Below are 22,715 nucleotides of genomic sequence, written 5' to 3'. Positions count from 1 at the left end.
AATCAGTTCTACATTGAGGTTGGTAAATAACCAGTTTTCCCAGGTGTGCGGTCCTGGGATTTTATCCATAAGTGGCCTTCGTATTTGGGTCCATCGCGGGCAGTCGATCATGGTGTGTTTGGAGGATTGTTCCGAGCCACATTGGCAGGGTTCAGGTTCCGTGTATGCTGCGTGTCTGTCTAATCTGGTGGCTTGGCATCGTATGCGGTGTATGAGTTTTGCTTTGGATCGGGGGAGTTTTGCTCGTTTGGGGTGAATTTTAAGGGTTCCTGGCTCATGGTAGTTGGTGCATGGGATGGAGTTCCATTCTTCCAGCATGCGTTTGGTGAGGGTGTCGTTTTGGATCCATCGCTCTCTACGGTTGCCTGGTTCTTGGAAGGGTAGCATGAGTGATGCTATTCGGTGTAGGCCTGTGCCTTTTATGTTTTTTATCTTGGTGGGGAGGAGCTGTATAAGTCCTTCGTTGAGTGGGTGGTCGGCAGGGTGGCAAAGGATACGCGTCCCGTATTTTCGTGATTTGTGGTTGAGGAGGTGTTCGAGTGGGGGGAGTGCTGCCTCTTTCAGCAGTCTTTCGGTTTTTGTCCAGCGGGGTAGGCCTGTTATTATTCTGGCAGCTTCGTTATAGAGTGGGGATAGTGATCGGAGGATGTGGTCGGCTCCCGTCCACCATGCCTCTGATCCCCATAGGATGGTGGGGAGGAAGCCTTGGACGATGAGGTGGTGGATGGATTTCACCGTTGTCCCAGGAAGGTGTGCGATGTTTCTGATTCTGCTTGGGGCTTTCAGGCCTTTGGCGGTGATTTCTTCGATGTGGGGTCGGAAGGAGAGGTTTGAGTCCAGCCATACTCCAACGTATTTGAGTCTATCTTTAGGTTGGATTTCTTCTTTTGCGATTGTTACCGAATTTCTGGGAGTTGGAATGTTCGATGATGTGGGTTTGAAGAAGATCAGGTCGGATTTCTGAGGTTCGTATTTTATATTGAGGGGTGCTGCTTTCTTGACCCTCTCTGCCATTCTTTCATTGAGTCTTTTGGTAATGAAGAGGGGGGACTTTGCGAGTTGTACCAGTGCATCATCGTCGATATAGGTGGTGTTAGTTTCTTTGGGGGAGTTGGTGGGGTCTGTTATCACCCCGGCATATATCATGAATAATACTGGGGAGAGGGGGGAGCCTTGGGGTAGTCCTGAGGCATATGGTTGAGGTGGTTCCAGTTCGTGGTTGAATTGGAATTGGAGTGTTCGGTTGGTGTTGAATTCCTTGCACCAGTTGGTTAGGTATGTTGGGAATTTTTGTTGGGTCATGATTTCTGCGAGTAGGAGGTGGTTGACGCAGTTGAAGGCTCCCTGTATATCATTTGTGAGGAGGGCTGGTCTGTCTGGGGTGGTTCCTGTGGTTCGTTTGATTAGGAGGTTTTGTTGTATGGGCGTAAGAGTCCGTAGTAGGGCATCAATCGCTGAGATTGTTGGTCTTCCTCCAAACTGGTCTTTGCTGAGGGTCTCCAGGATGGATCCGGCGGTGCATAGTCTTGTTGCCACTATCTTTTCCAGTACTTTGCTGAAGCATTGTAATAGGGAGATGGGTCGGTAGGCTTTGGCTGACGAGTAGTCGGATTTTCCTGGTTTCGGGATCGGTATGCATTTTGCCGCTTTCCATCGATCCGGCTGGACTCCATGTCGGAGCATGGCCGAGAACATGTCTTGGAAGAGTTGGGTGTTTGCCTTGATTGTTGCCTGTATAAACGGGTATGGGATGTTATCGGGTCCGGTGCCCGAGTGTGTCGGGCATGATCTGATTGCGGATGTAATTTCTTCTGTGGTTACTTCCTGAAAATCGTCACTAAGGTCAAAAGAGGGGGGTCTGATTTGGAGTGGAGGGTTGCTGGGGGACGTCCAATTTGTGGGGAAGAGTTGGGCTCTTAGAGCTTGGCACTTCCCCGCAAACGTTTCTTCACCTTGTATAGTTGGGATTGTAGAGTCCCTTCTTTTCCCCGTGTTGACTAGTTTCCAAATGGTGCTTCCCTTGGCTTCCATGAGTTCTTTTTCCCTTTGTTCTGTCTTGGCTTTTCGGATTGCTGCCGTCCATTTCCTGCTGGTCTTTCTGAAAGATTCCCTATCTTCGTCCTTTTGGGTGTTCCTGGCTTTCCTTTCTAGTGTGTTGAGGGTTGTTTTAATTTCCTTCAGCTCTGGGGTCCACAATTTTTTGGATTTAAGGTGTCCTTGGCTCCATGGGGTTACTTGGTCTATCAGGTTGTCTATATGATCGAGTATGAAGTCGACCGATTGCTTTGTGTGGTTCTGGCTTTCCCATGCTTCGGGGGGGAGGTGGAGGCCTGAGATGTTTTCTTCCAGTTTCTCCCAGTTCGTTCGGTGCCATAGTCTTCTGGGGATATGGGGGGGTTTCTCTATTCGTAGTTGCAGGATCGTTTTCCCATGATCAGAACCTGCTCCATATCGGTCGATGTTCCAGCGGACGTCATGGTCCAGTACTGGTCCTTTTACGAGTGTCAGATCGATGATGGTCGGTCTATTGTTGTTCCTAGGGAAATGTGTAAATTCGCCTGGTTCGTTGAGTAGGGATAACTTTTGTCGGTCTATCCATCTTTTAAGCTTCTTGGATCCCGATTTGTCTGCTCTAATCGTGTTGGTGTAGTCGTGGGATCTGTGTCCATACCAGAGTTGGTGGTGGCTATTAAAGTCTCCCATTACGAGGCAGTTTTGGATGGTGATTGTTTGGTGGGAGATTTCTGCGAAAGGTCCGCTTCGCCCTGGTGAGTATATGTTGAGTATTTGTGTTTTTTGGTTCTGAATTTCCACCGTGACGGAGACGATGAAGTTGTTGTGCGTGTAATGGTGTTTTGGTTTTAGGTTGGCATGTTTTCTGATGTATGTGGCGGCTTTGGTGCCCTTGTTGCTGGCTGTAAATAGATAAAAAAGAGGAGATTCCGGTGGGTGGCCGTCCTTGTTGTTCCATGGTTCCTGTAACAAAAGAAAAAGTATGTTGTGGTCCTGTTCTACTTCCTCCACTACTGACTTTGTTGTTAGCTCGTTTTTCGCGCAGTTCAGTTGCTGTGCGATAGCCGTGGTTCTTTTGATGTGACTCATTGGGTGTTGTCCATGGCTGCGTCTTCTTGTGGGGGTTCTTGGGCCGGGATAACTACGGGAATTGGTAGCGGGCTTGGGTTTGTGTCTGGTCCGAGTCTGTTTGTGATTCGGACTTTGGTTCGTTCCGGGCAGTTGGCGTCTGTTGCTTTGTGGGGGGCTTTGCAGTGATAGCATCGGATAGGTGTGTGTGAGCATCTGAGGCCTCCGGCGCATTCTGTACATGGGTGGTCTTTGGTTTGGTGTTCCTCGGCACAGTGTCCGCATCTTCCGCTGTTGGAGCAACGTTCCTGTCTATGGCCGTATTCAAGGCATTTGGCGCACTGGGTCTCTGGGTTTGCTGGGAGGTAACTGTCGATTTTGCAGTTCCTGTCGAAGAGGGTGAGGTATCGGAGGCCGAGGTTTTCTTTAGTGAATTGTCCAGGAAGGGCAATGATCATGGAGGAGTGTGACTTTCCGATCCTGGCTTCTGGTTTTGATAGCCATCTCGGGATTTGTGCCAGTTCAAACGTGTTGCCGTAGTTGTTTCTAATTTTCGATGCTAGACATTGTCCTGCGTCGAAAGCTTCGCCTATGGAGGTGGGGATGCCATGGAGGATGAATTTTGACCATCTGGAGTTAATTCGGATGTCGACGAAGGGTATCTTTAGTTCGTTTAAGGCAGTTTCGATTTCCTTTTTATATTCAAGGACCTTTGTCGCTGGGGTTGCAAACTTTGATTCCAGGATTATGTTATTCTTGGTTGTTTTCCTGGCGGCGATTAGTTGGCAATCGGGGTCCTGGATTTTTGCATTGATCTTGGCTCTGATATCTGATGGGGTGATTAGGAGTTCCTTATTGGTTTCGATCACGATTTCCCGGTTAAGTTTGGTATTTCCGGTTTGAACAGAGGGTCTGCTTTGGGTTTGGTTTTCTTCTTGTTCGTGACCGTCGTGAATTCGGGGTTTGTGTTTCCTGCCGCGGCGGACGCGTAGGATTTTGGTGCCGGTGGAGCCAGTACTTCTTTAGCTTTTCCTTTTGGCTGTTGGGCATGGTTGGGGTGATTGGGGTTGTTGGCGGGTGTGGTGGGGGCGGTGGTGGTGGCGGCAGCGACGGCGGCAATTGCGGAGGTTCTTCCTTCAGTGATTGCTTGGTTGCTGGGCCTGTTGACAGAGAGGTTGGTGAGCTGTTGTTGGAGGCGGTGGAGTTTTTCGGATGTTTTGTCCTGGTTCTTTGTCATTTCAAACATTTGTTTGGCCAGGACGTCGACGGTGTGTTTGAGGGAGTCATTTTGGGTAGATAGGACTTCAATGATGGCTTTTAGGTCCCTGTTGGTTTGTTCGGTCGTTTGGTTGAGGGGTTCGAGTGCTACGGTGAGGGCGTTTCTAACCGCCCAAGAGATGTAGTTCAAGTCCATTCTGGCGTGGGTTTCCTCAGGAACGATGCTGGGGTGGATGTAATCGTATTTTGGGGCATATGGTTCGTTGTATTGAGTATGTTCGGCGAAGATGGAGAAAGGTTCGTTACCGAGTTGGGTTTGTTCAATCGTGGTGGATTGTATTTGTTGGGTCGATTGAGTGTCGGGAAAGCGGGGGGGTGCTGGGGTTCCTGGAGGGGGGGCCCCTGCGAACCAGGAGCTCAGCGAGGCTTGCTGGGACATCACTGATGTTCCGGATCGGATTGGGTTAGGAAAGACTTCTGATAGAGTCCTCTTTCGGCCCGCAATGTTTGGTGGGTTAGGTGGGTTTGGTGAGGCCAGGTTGTTGTTGTTTTCCGCTACGGTCGCGAGACTTAAGCGAGGGTTGAGGGGTGAGGAGATCACAACTCAGGGACTAGAGCGTGAATGACTTCGCGTACGAACAGATGTGCGATAAGATACCAATAGATTACGCGGTCTGTTGATATACAGGATCGTGTTCGAGGAAAAGTTTTATCGGGAAGGCAGGCTAAAAGTTATTGTTGTTCGAAAGTTTTGGTGTTGCGAGGAGTACAGAAGACGTTGCGTAAGGAAGGAAGAAGAGAAAGGGAAAACAGGTACGAGGCGAGGGAGAGCCCTCTAATATACACAAGGAAATCCTACGATGACTAATCCAAAATGACTCACACCACGCAACCGAACAGAAATCCATAGAACGCGATGGAAACCTCCTGACTAATCCAACTCAGCGTAACCTAACGACTCCACCAACCGATACATGAAAGTAGCCCCCCCCTTCAAGCGCGAGCTCCTGCGAGCCTGAGTCCTGACCTTCATCTCGAGTGGCCCCGGTTTCCCAGAGTATTGTGCATGGAAGGTGTCGACTGCGGCGGTGTCGTTATGGTATGCGGCGGGTTCCCAGGTGGGGTCGGTGTATCCTGTCCACTTGACGAAGTACTGCAGGCCATTATTCCTTGTTTTCCGCGAGTCCAGAATCTCCTCAACCTCATATTCTTCCTCCTGTTCGACGATAACAGGCGGCGGGGGTGGTTGTACCTGACCCGGTACGGGGTCCTATGCGGCGGGGTCCAATAGCGACACATGGAAGACAGGGTGCATCTTCATACTCCGGGGGAGGTCGACTCGATAGGCATATGGGGAGATAACTGCCTTGATGGGGAATGGTCCAAGCTTCTTCCAGTCGAGCTTCCTCGGGTTGCGGGTGGTACGGATGTTTTTGGCTGATACAAAGACCATGTCGCCGACATTGTATTGGGGCATGGGGATTCGCTTTGCGTTGGTGGCCTGCTCTTGCTGGTCTTGTGCCGTTCGGATGTTGGTGCGTAGGTATTCATGGAGCTCCATCATCTTTCCAGCGAAGTCTTTGGCATCAAGGCTGGGTGGCGTCTTGTCGGAAGGTTTGAGCGTCACTGTGAACCGGGGGTGGAAGCCGAAGTTTGCGAAGAAGGGTGTGGCCTTTGTCGAGGCGGAGACCTGGTTGTTAGCAGAGAATTCGGGCATAGCGAGCCATTTGACCCAATCATCCTGTTGATAGGACACGTAGCCTCGTAGATATTGCTCCATTACAGCGTTGAGCCTTTCGGTTTCGCCGTCGGTTTCAGGGTGGAAGGCGGTGGACATTCTTGCTTCGATACCGAGATGTTTACACAACTCTTTCCAGAACTTGGCGGTAAACTGTGTGCCACGGTCCGAGGTGATATGTGTAGGGAGACCATGGAGTTTCCAGACGTTTCGCAGGTATAGTTGAGCGACATCTTCGGCGTTAACGGTTGTATTGCAGGGTAGAAGGTGTCGCATCTTTGTTAGTCGGTCCACGATTACCATGATTGCATCATAACCCTCACTCTCTGGTAGTCCAGTAACGAAATCCATTGATACTTCCTGCCAGGGTTGTTCAGGTATTGGTAGGGGTCGGAGTACGCCGAGTTTCCCGTGGGTGCTTGGTTTGCTTCGTCGACAGGTATGACAATTCCGGACATAGCGGCCAATATATTTCCGCATGCGAGGCCAGTAGTAGTCCCTACTGATGAGTTCGAATGTCTTTTCGCGTCCGGGGTGTCCAGCAGAGGGAGCGTCGTGGTAAAGCTTGAGAATTTGGAGTTTCAGGGGGTAGTATTCAGGCACGTAGAGGTTACCGCGGTAAAGTAGTCGTCCTTCGTTCTCACTGCATTCGGCCATTGATATTTCCTTCGACTGTTGTTTGCCTCTGCTTCGCATGTCTAGTATCCTTTGTGGGAATGGGTCAGCTTTGTATCCTTCGTCAAATAATTTGTTCAGTGAGGCGTTCTTTTCAGCGGGTTCATTTGATAAAGAGCCCACTAACAAACTTAGCTTAGTTTCCAAATTCTCCCTCTTCAACACGGTCTGACTCTGATGTAAATGTCTTTCATCCCCCTCTCCAGGGAGATCTCCTGATCTCCTTGTCAATGCGTCCGGTTTCCCACCTTGTTTCCCCGGCCTGTACTTGATGACGAAGTTGAATCTTGAGAGGTATTCTGCCCATCGTGCTTGTCTCCGATTGAGTTGTTTGGTACTCATGAAGTACTCGAGGTTCTTGTGGTCCGATATGACCGCGATTGGGTGTGCGGCTCCTTCGAGTTCCGGGCGCCATTCTTCGAAAGATCGTATGATTGCCAGTAATTCCTTGTCGTAAATTTCGTAGTTACACTCGGCAGGGGAGTGCTTCTTGGAGAAGTAAGCCACAGGTCGGAGGGTATTATTGTCATCGTATTGTGAGAGTATGCCGGCGGAGACGTAGTCCGAAGCGTCGGTTTCTACAGTGATTTCCTTCTCGGGATCAAAGTGGGCGAGAACAGGGGCGGTAGTGAAAGCTTCTTTGAGGGTGTTGAATGCGGCTTGAGCTTCGCTTGTCCATGCCCATGTTCTGTCCTTCCTCGTCAGTCCACTTAGCGGTGCAGCAAGCTTGGAGAATCCGTATATGAACCGGCGGTAGAAGTTAGCGAATCCGAGGAATGCTTGTACATCCTTGACTGTCTTAGGGACTGTCCAGTTCTGAACTGTATCTACTTTCTTGGGGTCCATCCGGATGCCGTTAGGTTCGATGATGAGGCCGAGGTAGGTGGTACTCTGTGTGTGGAACTCGCATTTCTCCGGTTTCAGCAGTATCCCATTGGCTTTCAAGGCTTCGAGGACTTTCTCAACGTGGGCTTGATGTTCCTCGAAGGTATCACTATAGATCAGGATGTCGTCAAGGTAGGCTGTGCAGAACATATCGAGGTATTCGCGGACGCAGTCATTGATAAAGTGTTGAAACGTGGCCGGCGCATTGGTCAGTACGAAGGGCATGACCGTATATTCAAAGTGACCATATCGGGTGCGGAAAGCTGTCTTCCATTCTTCGCCTTCGGCCATTCGAATCTGGTTGTATCCCTGGCGGAGATCTAGCTTGGTGTACCATTTTGCTTTGGATAGTCGGTCGAGTGTTTCCCGGATGAGTGGTAGGGGGTACCGGTTCTTGATGGTTAGCTCGTTTAGGCCGCGGTAGTCCACGCAAAGACGCAGAGTTCCATCAGCCTTCTTAACAAATAGAACAGGGGCACCGGCGGGGAGGAGCTGGCTCGTATGGAACCCTTTTTTAAGTTATCCTGTATGTACTTCTTGAGAACGATCAATTCGTCGCGGGACATGCCATATAGCGGGCCAAACGGTGGTTCCTTCCCTTCCTTGAGCGGTATTTTGTGGTCATATGGCCGGCGTGGTGGCATTTCATTAGCGAGGTCTTCGTCAAACATACAGTAGAACTTTTGGTATTTCGTTGGTATCTTGATTCTCCAGTCGTCCTTCGGGGTTTTGTCAATAGCTTGATCGATTTCCTTCATGGTTACGCTAAAGATCTGAAGTTTATCCCTTCGGGCGAAGCGGCAGAGGGCGGCGGAGCTGACGAGGTGGAAGCGGGGTGGCGGGGCGATTGCTTTGACGGGCGCGGCTTTCTTGGAGGCGTTACACTTGCGCTTGCAGTATTCTGACTCAAACTGTATGGTTTTTTCCTTAAACCGCAGAGTGGCGTCATGCAGCTGGAGCCAGGGGATTCCTAGTACGAGGGGGTAGGAGCCGAGTTTGGTGACGAAGAAGGGGACGGTTTCACGGTGGTCTTCGATGGACATAGGCAGGTAGCATAGGTGGGTGATTTGACCAGAAGATATGGGTCGGCCGTCTATGACTTCGAGAGTGCGAGGTGATTTGAGTGGGAGTAGGGGGAAGTTGTTATGGCGCGCGAATGTCTCATCAATGAATGCGAACCCGGAGCCACCAGTATCAATCAATGCGTAGGTTTGAATGGGAGTTTTATTGTTTACAATTTTACAAGAAGCAACAAAATGATCACCATCCAATTTATCCACCACAGACGATACGGAGAAGCCAGAGATAGAGAACGCAGACAAAGGAAAAACATTAGGTGGTCCCGGGCAGGGGCCATTGATCAAGCCCGGGACTAGTGAAAACCCGACTCGGAGGAGGCGGAGCTAGCGATCGGCGGGGGGGCGGGGTCATCGGGGGTGCGGACAGGTGCGAGGAGGGCACCCCTCATAGCCGGTTGGTTGCCATGGGGTCGGTTGGCGGAGTGGCAGTTGGCGAAGACGTGACCGGGGTTGGCGCAGTACATGCAAAGATTGTTGTCTCGCCTCCATTGATTCTCAGCAATGGAGGTTTTTCGTTGGCCATTGATGAAGGTGTAGCGTTGTTCGGGGGCTGGTCGTTGGGTGGGGCGAGCCTGCAGGGCGGAGAGGTCCATGGGGGCGAGGCCTCCAGCGGTGTGGGACGGATGTGCAGCGGCGGAGGGAGCGGTAAATTGGCCCATCGTGTTACGGATGGCCTTTTGTTCGGCCTTCCGGCCCCGGATTTGGTTGTCGATGGCCATGAGGGTCGTCGCATAGGTTTCCACGGTGTTTGGCCTGTCCGTCCTGTAACTCATAGCGTCCTTAAGGTCCTCGGATAATCCTTCGGCCAAAGCGTCTATTTTTGCCCACTCGTTATAGTCTAGGTATGCCATGATGCGGAGAAACTGGGAATAGTACGTAGCAAAGTCTCCTTTGCCTTGTCTGAGTGCGACGAGTTGGCGGCGGGCGGTTCCCCGGGGGTCTGGATCTCCGAACGAAGCTTCTAGGTGGGCGACGAAGGCGGCGATGGAGGAGAAGGGTGCGGCGGGGTTGGCGTTGACAAGAGGAACGACCTGGTCTAGGGCCCTTCCTTCCATTCGGCAAACAGCATATATGACCTTTGCTGCTTCGTTGCGGAACCTGTCGTCGTTGACCTCGAGTTTCATCCGGAGTTGGGTGATAAACCCAGGGAGCTTGGAACGGGTACCATCGAATTTCTCAGGGTCCGGGAACTTTTCGGACCTGAAGGCGGGGGCGGCATTGGACTGTGGGGCGGCATTTTGGGGGGCGACGGCGATGGGGGCGGGGGCAGCGGCGGCAGCACGGGCGATGTTGAGGTTCAGGTTGAGCTGGTTTATTTGCTCTTCCAGGTTATCGATGACTTCGTTGGCGGCGGCGAGTTGTTGGCGAGCTTCGTTTCGCTGAGCGATGCGGAGCTGGGAGTTTTCGGCGAGGTGGGCGAATAGGGCGGCGGGGTCTTGTTCGAACTGCTGTTTGAACTCCTCCACATTATTGGGAGGGACCCATGCAGGTGGGTCGGCGGCGAACATGGCGTACGGTGCGGATGATGACGCAACGTAATCTCAAGGGGCGTTGATAGCGAGTATTCCGCAGGGTACGATATGCAACAGTAGAAGCTGTCGAGTTAGTCAAGCGAGGTCAAGCGAGGTGCAGTGGTCTTCGTGGAGAAGAGAAGTAACAGCGTGTATATTGGTATTCAGCGTAGATATAGAAGTGATTCTACCTGGTAGGGTATGCCAGGTACGAACAAGTGTATAGCAGATTGATACAGAAGATAGATAGATATTTTTTATATTGCTTTGAAGTACAAGACTTATCGCACGCCATCAAACACCGCCGAGGACAAAGGAAACAAAGAAAGAAAAGAAAGAAAGAAAGAAAAGAAAGACAAAGGAAAGGAAAATCAAGTAAGGAGATACGGAAAAACGAGTTCAGGAAAGTAGGAAAGCCTTTAATCCTCCGGGTCCTCCTCCTCTTCGTCCATCTCGTACCAATCCAGTAGGTTTGTTTTTGCTGCAAATTGTAGTATAAGGTCTACGTTCAGGTTCGTGAAGAGCCAGTTCTCCCAGGTGGGTGGTCCCGGGATCTTATCCATCAATGGCCTCCGGATTTGTGTCCATCAGGGGCATTCGATTATGGTGTGTTTGGAGGACTGTTCTGAGCCGCATTGGCAGGGTTCAGGTTCTGAGTATGCTGCATGTCTGTCTAGTCTGGTGACCTGACATCGTATGCGGTGTATCAATTTAGCTTTGGAGATTGGGAGTTTTGCTCGTCTGGGGTTTACTTTGAGGGCTCCTGGTTCATGATAGTTGGTGATTGGGGTGGAATTCCATTCCTCCAACATGCGCTTGGTGATGAGGTCGTTCTGTATCCATCTTTCCCTGCGGTTTCCTGGTTCCTGGAAGGGAAGCATAAGTGTTGCGATTCGGTGGAGTCCCGTGCCTTTGGTGTTCTTTATTTTGCTGGGGAGTAGTTGGATGAGTTCTTCGTTGAGGGGGTGGTCAGCCGGATAGCAAAGGATCCGTGTACTATATTTTCGCGTTTTATGCGTGAGGAGTTGTTCCAGTGGTGGGAGTGCTGCTTCTTTAAGTAGTTTTGCAGTTTTTGTCCATCGGGGGAGGCCTGTTATGACCCTGGCTGCTTGGTTGTATAGTGGGTGGAGTGATCTTAGGGCGTGGTCTGCTCCTGTCCACCATGCTTCTGATCCCCATAGGATTGTAGGGAGGAGGCCTTGGACGACAAGGTGGTGTATGGTTTTGACTGTTGATCCAGGGAGGTGTGCTATGTTCCTGATTTGCCCTAGTACTCGGAGGCCTTTGGCAATGGTTTCTTCGATGTGTGGTCGGAAGGAGAGGTTTGAGTCTAGCCATATTCCAACATATTTGAGACTGTCCTTAGGGTAGATTTCCTCGTTTGCGATTATGACTGGTAGTTTTGGTGTGGGGATTTTCGATGTTGTGGGTTTGAAGAAGATGAGGTCGGATTTCTGTGGTTCGTATTTGATATTGAGGGGTGTTGCCTTTTTTACCCTTTCGGCCATCCTTTCGTTTAGCCTTTTGGTAGCGTAGAGGGGTGTCTTTGCGATCTGAACGAGCGCCTCGTCATCGATGTATGTGGTGTTGAGTTCTTTGTTGGAGTTGCTGGGGTCTGTTATGACTCCTGCGTATATCACAAATAGGACCGGGGATAAGGAGGAACCTTGAGGCAGTCCTGAGTTGTATGGTTGGGGGGTTTCTAGTTCATGATTGAACTGGAATTGGAGAGTTCGGTTGGTGTTGAATTACTTGCACCAGTTGGTTAGGTAGGTCGGGAATTTTTGCTGGGTCATGATTTCTGTGAGTAGGAGGTGGTCCACGCAGTTGAAGGCTCCTTGTATATCGTTTGTGAGAAGGGCTGGTCTGTCTGGGGTAGCAGTCCCTGTGGTTCGTTTAATTAGGAGGTTTTGTTGGATGGGTGTGAGGGTGCGGAGTAGGGCATCGATCGCTGAGATTGTTGGCCTGCCTCCGAATTGGTCTTTGGTAAGTGTTTCCAATATAGATCCGGCTGTGCATAGTCTTTTTGCCACTATTTTTTCCAATACCTTGCTGAAGCATTGCAGTAGGGAAATCGGTCGATAGGCTTTGGCCGATGAATAGTCTGGTTTGCCTGGTTTTGGGATTGGTACACATTTTGCCACTTTCCATCGGTCTGGTTGGACTCCGTGGCGGAGCATGGCTGAGAACATGTCTTGAAATAGTTGGATGTTTGCTTTGATCGTGGCCTGGATGAATGGGTATGGGATGCCGTCGGGGCCGGTGACCGAGTGCGTTGGGCATGATTTGATTGCGGATATAATTTCTTCTGATGTAACTTCCTGGAAGGTGTCACTAAGATCAAAGAATGGGGGTCTAATTTGGAGTGGGTGGTTGTTGGGGGACGTACAATTTGTGGGGAAGAGATGAGCTCTTAGAGCTTGGCACTTCCCCGCAAACGTTTCTTCACCTTGTATGGTTGGGATTGTAACATCCCTTCTTTTCCCTGCATTGACTAGTTTCCAGATGGTGCTTCCTTTAGCCTCCAAAAGTTCCTTCTCCCTTTGTTCTGCTTTGGCTTTTCGGATCAGTGATGTCCATTTCCTGCTCGTTTTCCTGAATATTTCTCTGTCCTCGTTTTTTTGGGTTTTCTTGGCTTTCCTTTCCGCTGCGTTGAGGGTTGTTTTGAGCTTCTTCAACTCCGGGGTCCACCATTTTTTTGATTTGATGTGTCCTTGGCTCCATGGGGTGACTTGATCTGTTAGATTGTTTATATGTTCAAGTATAAAGTCGACTGATTGCTTTGTATGACCCTGGGATTCCCATGCCTTGGGGGGGAGTTGGAGGCCTGAGATGTTTTCTTCCAGTTTTTCCCAGTTCGTCCGGTGCCATAGTCTTCTGGGTATGTGGGGGGGTTTTTCTATCCGTAGTTGAACTATGGTTTTTCCGTGATCGGAGCCTGCGCCGTGGCGGTCGATGTTCCAGCGGACATCATGGTCCAGGATAGGTCCTTTGATCAGGGTCAGGTCGATGATGGTTGGTCTGTTGTTGTTTCTGGGAAAGTGTGTGAATTCGCCCGGTTCGTTGGGTAGGGATAGCTTTTGTCGATCCATTTTTTGAGCTTCTTGGATCCGGGTTTGTCTGCTCTGATTGTGTTGGTGTAGTCGTGGGATCTGTGTCCGTATCAGAGTTGATGGTGGCTGTTAAGGTCCCCATGACGAGTCAGTTTTGGATGGTGATTATCTGGCGGGAGATTTCTGTGAAGGGTCCGCTTCGCCCTGGTGAGTAAATGTTGAGGATTTGTGTTTTTTGGTTCTGGATTTCCACCGTGACGGAGACGATGAAGTTGTTCAGCGTGTAGTGGTGTTTTGGTTTTAGGTTGGCGTGTTTTCTGATGTATGTGGCGGCTTTAGTGCCCTTGTTGCTGGCTGTGAATAGATAGAAAAGGGGGGATTCCGGTGGGTGGCCGTCCTTATTGTTCCATGGTTCCTGTAACAAAAGAAAAAGTATGTTGTGGTCCTATTCTGCTTCCTCCACTACTGACTTTGTTGTGAGCTCGTTTTTCGCACAGTTCAGTTGCTGTGCGATAGCCGTAGTTCTTTTGATGTGACTCATTGGGTGTTATCCATGGCTGCATCTTCTTGTTGGGGGTCTTGTGCCGGGATAACTACGGGGATTGGTAGCGGGCTTGGGTTTGTGTCTGGTCCGAGTCTGTTTGTGATTCGGACTTTGGTTCGTTCTGGGCAGTTGGCGTCTGTTGCTTTGTGGGGGGCCTTGCAGTGATAGCATCGGATAGGTGTGTGTGAGCATCTGAGACCTCCGGCGCATTCTGTGCATGGGTGGTCTTTGGTTTGTGTTCCTCGGCACAGTGTCCACATCTTCCGCTGTTAGAGCAGCGTTCCTGTCTATGGCCGTATTCAAGGCATTTGGCGCACTGGGTCCTGGGTTTGCTGGGAGGTAACTGTCGATTTTGCAGTTCCTGTCGAAGAGGGTAAGGTATCGGAGGCCGAGGTTTTCTTTGGTGAATTGTCCAGGGAGGGCAATGATCATGGAAGAGTGTGACTTTCCGATTCGGGCTTCTGGTTTTGATAGCCATCTCGGGATTTGTGCCAGTTCAAAAGTATTGCCGTAGTTGTTTCTAATTTCCGATGCTAGACATTGTCCTGCGTCGAAGGCTTCGCCTATGGAGGTGGGGATGCCATGGAGGATGAATTTTGACCATCTGGAGTTAATTCGGATGTCGACGAAGGGTACCTTTAGTTCGTTCAAGGCAGTTTCGATTTCCTTTTTGTATTCAAGGACCTTTGTTGCTGGGGTTGCGAATTTTGATTCCAGGATTATGTTATTCTTGGTTGTTTTCCGGGCGGCGATTAGTTGGCAATCGGGGTCCTGGATTTTTGCATTGATCTTGGCTCTGATGTCCGATGGGGTGACTAGGGTTCCTTGTTGGTTTCGATCACGATTTCCCGGTTGAGTTTGGTGATTTCCGGTTTGAACAGGGGGTCTGCTTTGGGTTTGGTTTTCCTCTTGTTCGTGACAGTCGTGAATTCGGGGATTGTGTTTCCTGCCGCAGAGGACGCGTAGGATTTTGGTGCCACTGGAGCCAGCGTTTCCTTAGCTTTCCCTTTTGGCTGTTGGGCATGGTTGGGGTGATTGGGGTTGTTGGCGTTGTTGGCGGGTGTGGTAGGGGCGGTGGTGGTGGCGGCAGCGACGGCGGCAATTGCGGAGGTTCTTCCTTCATGATTGCTTGGTGCTGGCCTGTTGACAGAGAGGTTGGTGAGCTGTTGTTGGAGTCGGTGGAGTTTTTCCGATGTTTTGTCCTGGTTTTTTGTCATTTCAAACATTTGTTTACCAGGACGTGACGGTGTGTTTGAGGGAATCGTTTTGGGTGGATAGGACTTCAATGGTGGCTTTTAGGTCCCTGTTAATTTGTTCGGTCGTTTGGTTGAGGGGTTCGAGTGCTACGGTGAGTGCGTTTCTAACCACCCAGGAATGTAGTTCAAGTCCATTCTGGCGTGGGTTTCTTCGGGAACAATGCTGGGGTGGATGTAGTCGTATTTTGGGGCGTATGGTTCGTTGTATTGAGTATGTTCGGCGAAGATGGAGAAAGGTTCGTTATCGAATTGGGTCTGTTCTACTGTGTGGATTGTGTTTGTTGGTCGATTGGGTGTCGGGAAGCGGGGGGGTGCCGGGGTTCCTGGAGGGAGGCCCCTGCGAACCAGGAGCTCAACGAGGCTTGCTGGGACATCACTGATGTTCCGAATCGGATTGGGTTAGGAAAGACTTCTGATAGAGTCCTCTTTCTGCCCGCAATGTTTGGTGGGTTGGTGGGTTTGGTGAGGCCAGGTTGTTGTTTTTCGCTACGGTCGCGAGGCTTAAGCGAGGGTTGAGGGGTGAGGAGATCACAACTCAGGGACTAGAGCGTGAATAACTTCGCGTACGAACAGATGTGCGATAAGTACCAATAGATTACGCGGTCTATTGACATACAGGATCGTGTTCGAGTAAAAGTTTTATCGGGAATGCAGGCCAAAAGTTATTGTTGTTCGAAAGTTTTGGTGTTGCGAGGAGTACAGAAGATAGATAGATAGTTTTATATTGCTTTGAAGTACATGACTTATCGCACGCCGACGCCTCCGCCAAAACATAAGAAAGGACAAAAGGAAAAGAAACGGAAAAGCGAAAGGAAAGGAAAGGAAAGACAACGTGAAGAATCATAAGGCGGAACAGAAAAGGAAAAGAAAAGATAGAAAGAAATATCATTCCTCCGGGTCCTCCTCGTCCATTTCGTACCAGTCGAGTAGGTTGGTTTTTGCTGCGAATTGTAGAATCATGTCTACGTTGAGGTTGGTAAATAGCCAGTTTTCCCACGTGGGCGGTCCTGGGATTTTATCCATAAGTGGCCTTCGTATTTGCGCCCATCGCGGGCAGTCGATCATGGTGTGTTTGGAAGATTGTTCCGAGCCACATTGGCAGGGTTCGGGTTCCGTGAATGCTGCGTGTCTGTCTATCCTAGTAGCTTGACATCGTATGCGGTGTATGAGTTTGCTTTGGATCGGGGGAGTTTTGCTCGCTTGGTTGGATTTTGAGGGTTCCTGGTTCGTGGTAGTTGATGCATGGGATGGAGTTCCATTCTTCCAGCATTCGTTTGGTGAGAGTATCGTTTTGGATCCATCGTTCTCTGCGATTGCCTGGTTCCTGGAAGGGTAGCATGAGTGATGCAATCCGATGTAGGCCTGTGCCTTTGGTATTTTTTATTCTGGTAGGGAGGAGCTGTATAATTCTTCGTTGAGTGGGTGGTCTGCGGGGTGGCAGAGGATGCGCGTTCCGTATTTTCGTGATTTATAGTTGAGGAGGAGTTCAAGTGGGGGGAGTGCTGCCTCTTTTAGTAGTCTTTCTGTTTTTGTCCAGCGGGGTAGGCCTGTTATTATCCTGGCGGCTTCGTTATAGAGTGGGGATAGTGATCGGAGGATGTGGTCGGCTCCCGTCCACCACGCCTCCGATCCCCATAGGATAGTGGGGAGGAAGCCTTGGACGGTGAGGTGGTGAATGGATTTGACTGTTGATCCGGGGAGGTAGGCGATGTTTCTGATGCTGCCTAGGGCTCTGAGGCCCTTGGCGATAGTTTCTTCGATGTGTGGTCGAAAGGAGAGGTTGGAGTCCAGCCAGACTCCTACATATTTGAGTCTGTCTTTGGGGTGGATTTCTTCTTCTGCGATTGTTACCGAGTTTTGGGGTTTGGGCGTTCGACGTTGTGGGTTTGAAAAAGACTAAGTCGGATTTTTGGGGTTCGTATTTGATGTTAAGGGGTGCCGTTTCCTGACTCTTTCGTTCATTCTTTCGTTGAGTCTTTTGGTAATAAAGAGAGGGGACTTTGCTAGTTGGACGAGGCGTCGTCGTCGATGTAGGTGGTGTTTATTTCTTTGGGGGAGTTGGTGGGGTCTGTTATTACCCCGGCGTATATCATGAATAATACTGGGGATAGGGGGGACCCTTGGGGCAGCCCGGAGGTGTATGGTTGTGGTGGTTCCAGTTCGTGGTTGAATTGGAATTGGAGTTTTCGGTTGGTGTTGAATTCCTTACACCATGTCGTTAGGTATGTTGGGAATCTTTGTTGGGTCATGATCTCGGCGAGTAGGAGGTGGTCGACACAGTTGAAGGCTCCTTGTATGTCGTTTGTGAGGAGCGCTGGTCTGTCTGGGGTGGCGGTTCCTGTGGTCCGTTTGATCAGGAGGTTCTGTTGGATGGGCGTGAGGGTACGGAGTAAGGCATCGATTGCCGAGATTGTTGGTCTGCCTCCGAATTGGTCTTTGCTGAGGGTTTCCAGGATGGTTCCGGCGGTGCATAGTCTTGTTGCCACTATCTTTTCCAGTACTTTGCTGAAGCATTGCAACAGGGAGATGGGTCGGTAGGCTTTGGCCGAGGAATAGTCGGGTTTTCCTGGTTTCGGGATTGGTATGCATTTCGCCACTTTCCATCGGTCCGGTTGGACTCCGTGTCGGAGCATGGCCGAGAACATGTCTTGGAAGAGTTGGGTGTTTGCCTTGATTGTTGCCTGTATGAATGGATATGGGATGCTATCTGGTCCGGTGGCCGAGTGTGTTGGGCATGATCTGATTGCGGATGTAATTTCTTCTGTTGTTACTTCCTGAAAATCGTCACTAAGGTCAAAGGAGGGGGGTCTGATTTGGAGTGGAGGGTTGTTGGGGGACGTCCAATTTGTGGGGAAGAGTTGGGCTCTTAGAGCTTGGCACTTCCCCGCAAACGTTTCTTCACCTTGTATAGTTGGGATTGTAATATCCCTCTTTTCCCCTTTATTAACTAGTTTCCAGATGGCGCTTCCCTTGGCCTCTGTGAGTTCTTTCTCCCTTTGTTCTGCCTTGGCTTTGCGGATCGCTGCGGTCCATTTCCTGCTTGTTTTCCTGAAGGTTTCTCTGTCTTCGTCCTTTTGGGTGTTTCTGGCTTTCCTTTCTAGGATGTTGAGGGAGGATTTGAGTTTCTTGAGCTCTGGGGTCCACCACTTCTTGGACTTGAGGTGTCCTTGGCTCCATGGGGTGACCTGATCTATTAGGTTATCTATGTGTTCGAGGATGAAGTCGACCGATTGTTTTGTATGGTTCTGACTTTCCCATGCTTCGGAGGGGAAATGGAGGCCTGAGATGTTTTCTTCCAATTTCTCCCAGTTCGTTCGGTGCCATAGTCTCCTGGGGATGTGGGGGGTTTCTCTATTCGTAGTTGCAGGATTGTTTTCCCATGATCAGAACCTGCTCCATGTCGGTCGATGTTCCAGCGGACATCATGGTCCAGTACTGGTCCTTTTACAAGTGTCAGATCGATGATGGTCGGTCTGTTGTTGTTCCTGGGGAAGTGTGTGAATTCGCCTGGTTCGTTGAGTAGGGATAACTTTTGTCGGTCTATCCATCTTTTCAGCTTCTTGGATCCCGATTTGTCTGCTCTAATCGTGTTGGTGTAGTCGTGGGATCTGTGTCCATACCAGAGTTGGTGGTGGCTGTTGAAGTCTCCCATGACGAGGCAATTTTGGATGGTAGTTATTTGTCGGGAGATTTCTGCGAAGGGTCCGCTTCGTCCTGGTGAGTATATGTTGAGGATTTGTGTTTTTTGGTTTGGATTTCCACCGTGACGGAGACGATGAAGTTATTGTGTGTGTAATGGTGTTTTGGTTTTAGGTTGGCGTGTTTTCTGATGTATGTAGCAGCTTTAGTGCCTTTGTTGCTGGCTGTGAAAGGTAAAAAGAGGGGATTCCGGTGGGTGGCCGTTTTATTATTCCATGGTTCTTGTAACAAAAGAAAAGTATGTTGTGGTCCTGTTCTGCTTCCTCCACTACTGACTTTGTTGTGAGCTCATTTTTCGCGCAGTTCAGTTGCTGTGCGATAGCCGTTGTCCTTTTGTTGTACTCATTGGGAGTTATCCATGGCTGCATCTTCCTGTGGGGGGTCTTGGGCCGGGATGACTATGGGTATTGGTAGCGGGCTTGGGTTTGTGTCTGGTCCGAGTCTGTTTGTGATTCGGACTTTGGTTCGTTCTGGGCAGTTGCTTCTGTTGCTTTGTGGGGGGCCTTGCAATGGTAGCATCGGATGGGTGTGTGTGACATCTAAGGCCTCCAGCGCATTCTGTGCATGGGTGGTCCTTGGTTTGGTGTTCCTCGGCACAGTGTCCGCATCTTCCGTTGTGTGGGAGCAGCGTTCTTGCCTATGTCCATATTCAAGGCATTTGGCGCATTGGGTTTCTGGGTTTGCGGGGAGGTAGCTGTCGATTTTGCAGTTTCTGTCGAAGAGGGTGAGGTACCGGAGACCGAGGTTTTCTTTGGTGAATTGACCGGGGAGGGCGATGATCATGGAGGAGTGGGATTTCCCAATTCTGGCTTCTGGTTTTGATAGCCATCTCGGGATTTGTGCCAGTTCGAAGGTGTTGCCGTAGTTGTTTCTGATTTCCGAGCCAGAAATTGTCCTGCGTCAAATGCTTCCCCTATGGAGGTAGGGATGCCATGGAGAATGAATTTCGACCATCTGGAGTTAACCCGGATGTCGACGAAAGGTACTTTTAGTTCGTTAGGGCGGTTTCAATTTCCTTTTTGTATTCAAGGACCTTTGTTGCTGGGGTTGCGAATTTTGATTCCAGGATTATGTTGTTCTTGGTTGTTTTCCGGGCGGCGATTAGTTGACAGTCGGGGTCCTGGATTTTTGCATTTATTTTGGCTCTGATGTCCGATGGGGTGACTGAGGGTTCTTTGTTTGTTTCGATTACAATTTCCCGGTTGAGTTTGGTGATTTCCGGTTTGAAAAGGGGGTCTGCTTTGGGTTTGGTTTTCCTCTTGTTTGTGACGGTCGTAAATTCGGGTTCGTGTTTCCTGCCGCGGCGGCCGCATAAGATTTTTGTGCCGGCGGAGTCAGTGCTTTCCCTTTTGGCTGTTGGGGTGGTTGGGTTGGGTGGTTGGGGTTGTTGGCGGGTGTGGTAGGGGCGGTGATGTGGCAGCAGCGACGGCGGCGTTGCGGAGGTTCTTCCTTCAGTGACTGCTTGGTTGCTGGGCCTGTTACGGAGAGGTTGGTGAGCTGTTGTTGGAGGCGGTGGAGTTTTTCGGAAGTTTTGTCCTGGTTCTTTGTCATTTCGAACATTTGTTTGGCCAGGATGTCAACGGTGTGTTTGAGGGATTCGTTTTGGACGGATAGGACTTCGATGGTGGCTTTTAGGCCCTTATTGATTTGCTCGTTGTTTGGTTGATGGGTTCGAGCGCTACGGTGAGGGCATTTCTAACTACCCAGGATATATAGTTTAGGTCCATCCTGGCGTGGGTTTCGTCAGGGACGATGCTGGGGTGAATGTAGTCGTACTTTGGGCGTATGGTTCGTTGTATTGGGTGTGTTCGGCGAAGATAGAGAAAGGTTCATTGCCGAGTTGGGTTTGTTCCACTGTGGTGGACTGTGTTTGTTGGGTTGATTGGGTGTCAGGGAAGCGGGGGGGTGCCGGTGTTCCTGGTGGGGGGCTCCTGCGAACCAGGAGCTCAAGGAGGCTTGTTGGGACATCACTGATGTTCCAGTTCGGGTTGGGTTGGGAAAGACTTCTGATAAGGTTCTCTTTCTTCCCGCATGTTTGGTGGATTGGGTGGGTTTGGTGAGGCCAGGTTGTTGTTTTTCGCTACGGTCGCGAGGCTTAAGCGAGGGTTGAGGGGTGAGGAGATCACAACTCAGGGACTAGAGCGTGAATAACTTCGCGTACGAACAGATGTGCGATAAGATACCAATAGATTACGCGGTCTATTGACATACAGGATCGTGTTCGAGTAAAAGTTTTATCGGAAAGCAGGCCAAAAGTTATTGTTGTTCGAAAGTTTTGGTGTTGCGAGGAGTACAGAAGATAGATAGATAGATTTTTTATATTGCTTTGAAGTACAAGACTTATCGCACGCCGGATCCACCGCCATAAACATAGGAAAAACAAAGGAACCGAACAGAACAGAAAAGAAAAGAAAAGAAGACGGAAAGCAACGAAGATCAAAGGAAGGTACAGAAAAGGAAAGAGAAACAAAGAAACCTATCATCATTCCTCCGGGTCCTCCTCGTCCATTTCGTACCAGTCGAGTAGGTTGGTTTTTGATGCGAATTGTAGAATCAGGTCTACGTTGAGGTTGGTGAATAGCCAGTTTTCCCAGGTGTGCGGTCCTGGGATTTTATCCATAAGTGGCCTTCGTATTTGAGCCCATCGCGGGCAGTCGATCATGGTGTGTTTGGAGGATTGTTCCGAGCCACATTGGCAGGGTTCGGGTTCCGTGAATGCTGCGTGTCTGTCTATTCTGGTGACTTGGCATCGTATGCGATGTATGAGTTTCGCTTTGGATCGGGGGAGTTTTGCTCGTTTGGGGTGAATCTTAAGGGTCCTGGCTCGTGGTAATTGGTGCATGGGATGGAGTTCCATTCTCCAGCATGCGTTTGGTGAGGGTGTCGTTTTGGATCCATCGCTCTCTGCGGTTGCCTGGTTCTTGGAAGGGTAGCATGAGTGATGCTATCCGGTGTAGGCCTGTGCCTTTTATGTTTTTTATTCTGGTGGGGAGGAGCTGTATAAGTCCTTCGTTGAGTGGGTGGTCGGCAGGGTGGCAAAGGATGCGCGTCCCGTATTTTCGTGATTTGTGGTTGAGGAGGTGTTCGAGTGGGGGGAGTGCTGCCTCTTTCAGCAGTCTTTCGGTTTTTGTCCAGCGGGGTAGGCCTGTTACTATCCTGGCAGCTTCGTTATAGAGTGGGGATAGTGATCGGAGGATGTGGTCGGCTCCCGTCCACCATGCCTCTGATCCCCATAGGATGGTGGGAGGAAGCCTTGGACGATGAGGTGGTGGATGGATTTTACTGTTGTCCCGGGGAGGTGTGCGATGTTCCTGATTCTGCTTAGGGCTTTAGGCCTTTGGCGATGGTTTCTTCGATTGGGGTCGGAAGGAGAGGTTTGAGTCCAGCCAGACTCCAACGTATTTGAGTCTATCTTTAGGTTGGATTTCTTCTTTTGCGATTGTTACCGAGTTTCTGGGAGTTGGAGTGTTCGACGATGTGGGTTTGAAGAAGACCAGGTCGGATTTCTGAGGTTCGTATTTGATGTTGAGGGGTGCTGCTTTCTTGACCCTTTCGCCATTCTTTCGTTGAGTCTTTTGGTGATGTAGAGGGGGGACTTTGCGAGTTGTACGAGTGCATCATCGTCGATATAGGTGGTGTTGGTTTCTTTGGGGAGTTGGTGGGGTCTGTTATCACCCCGGCGTATATCATAAATAATACTGGGGAGAGGGGGGAGCCTTGGGTAGTCCTGAGGCATATGGTTGTGGTGGTTCCAGTTCGTGGTTAAATTGGAATTGGAGTGTTCGGTTGGTGTTGAATTCCTTGCACCAGTTGGTTAGGTAGGTCGGGAATTTTTGTTGGGTCATGATTTCTGCGAGTAGGAGGTGGTTGACGCAGTTGAAGGCTCCCTGTATATCGTTTGTGAGAAGGGCTGGTCTGTCTGGGGTGGTTCCTGTGGTTCGTTTGATTAGGAGGTTTTGTTGTATGGGCGTGAGGG

This window comes from Morchella importuna, assembly GCF_003444635.1.
Source record: "Morchella importuna strain M04M26 chromosome Unknown Morimp01GS019, whole genome shotgun sequence".
In the NCBI taxonomy this organism is placed as follows: domain Eukaryota; kingdom Fungi; phylum Ascomycota; class Pezizomycetes; order Pezizales; family Morchellaceae; genus Morchella; species Morchella importuna.
This window is presented reverse-complemented; position numbering follows the sequence as displayed.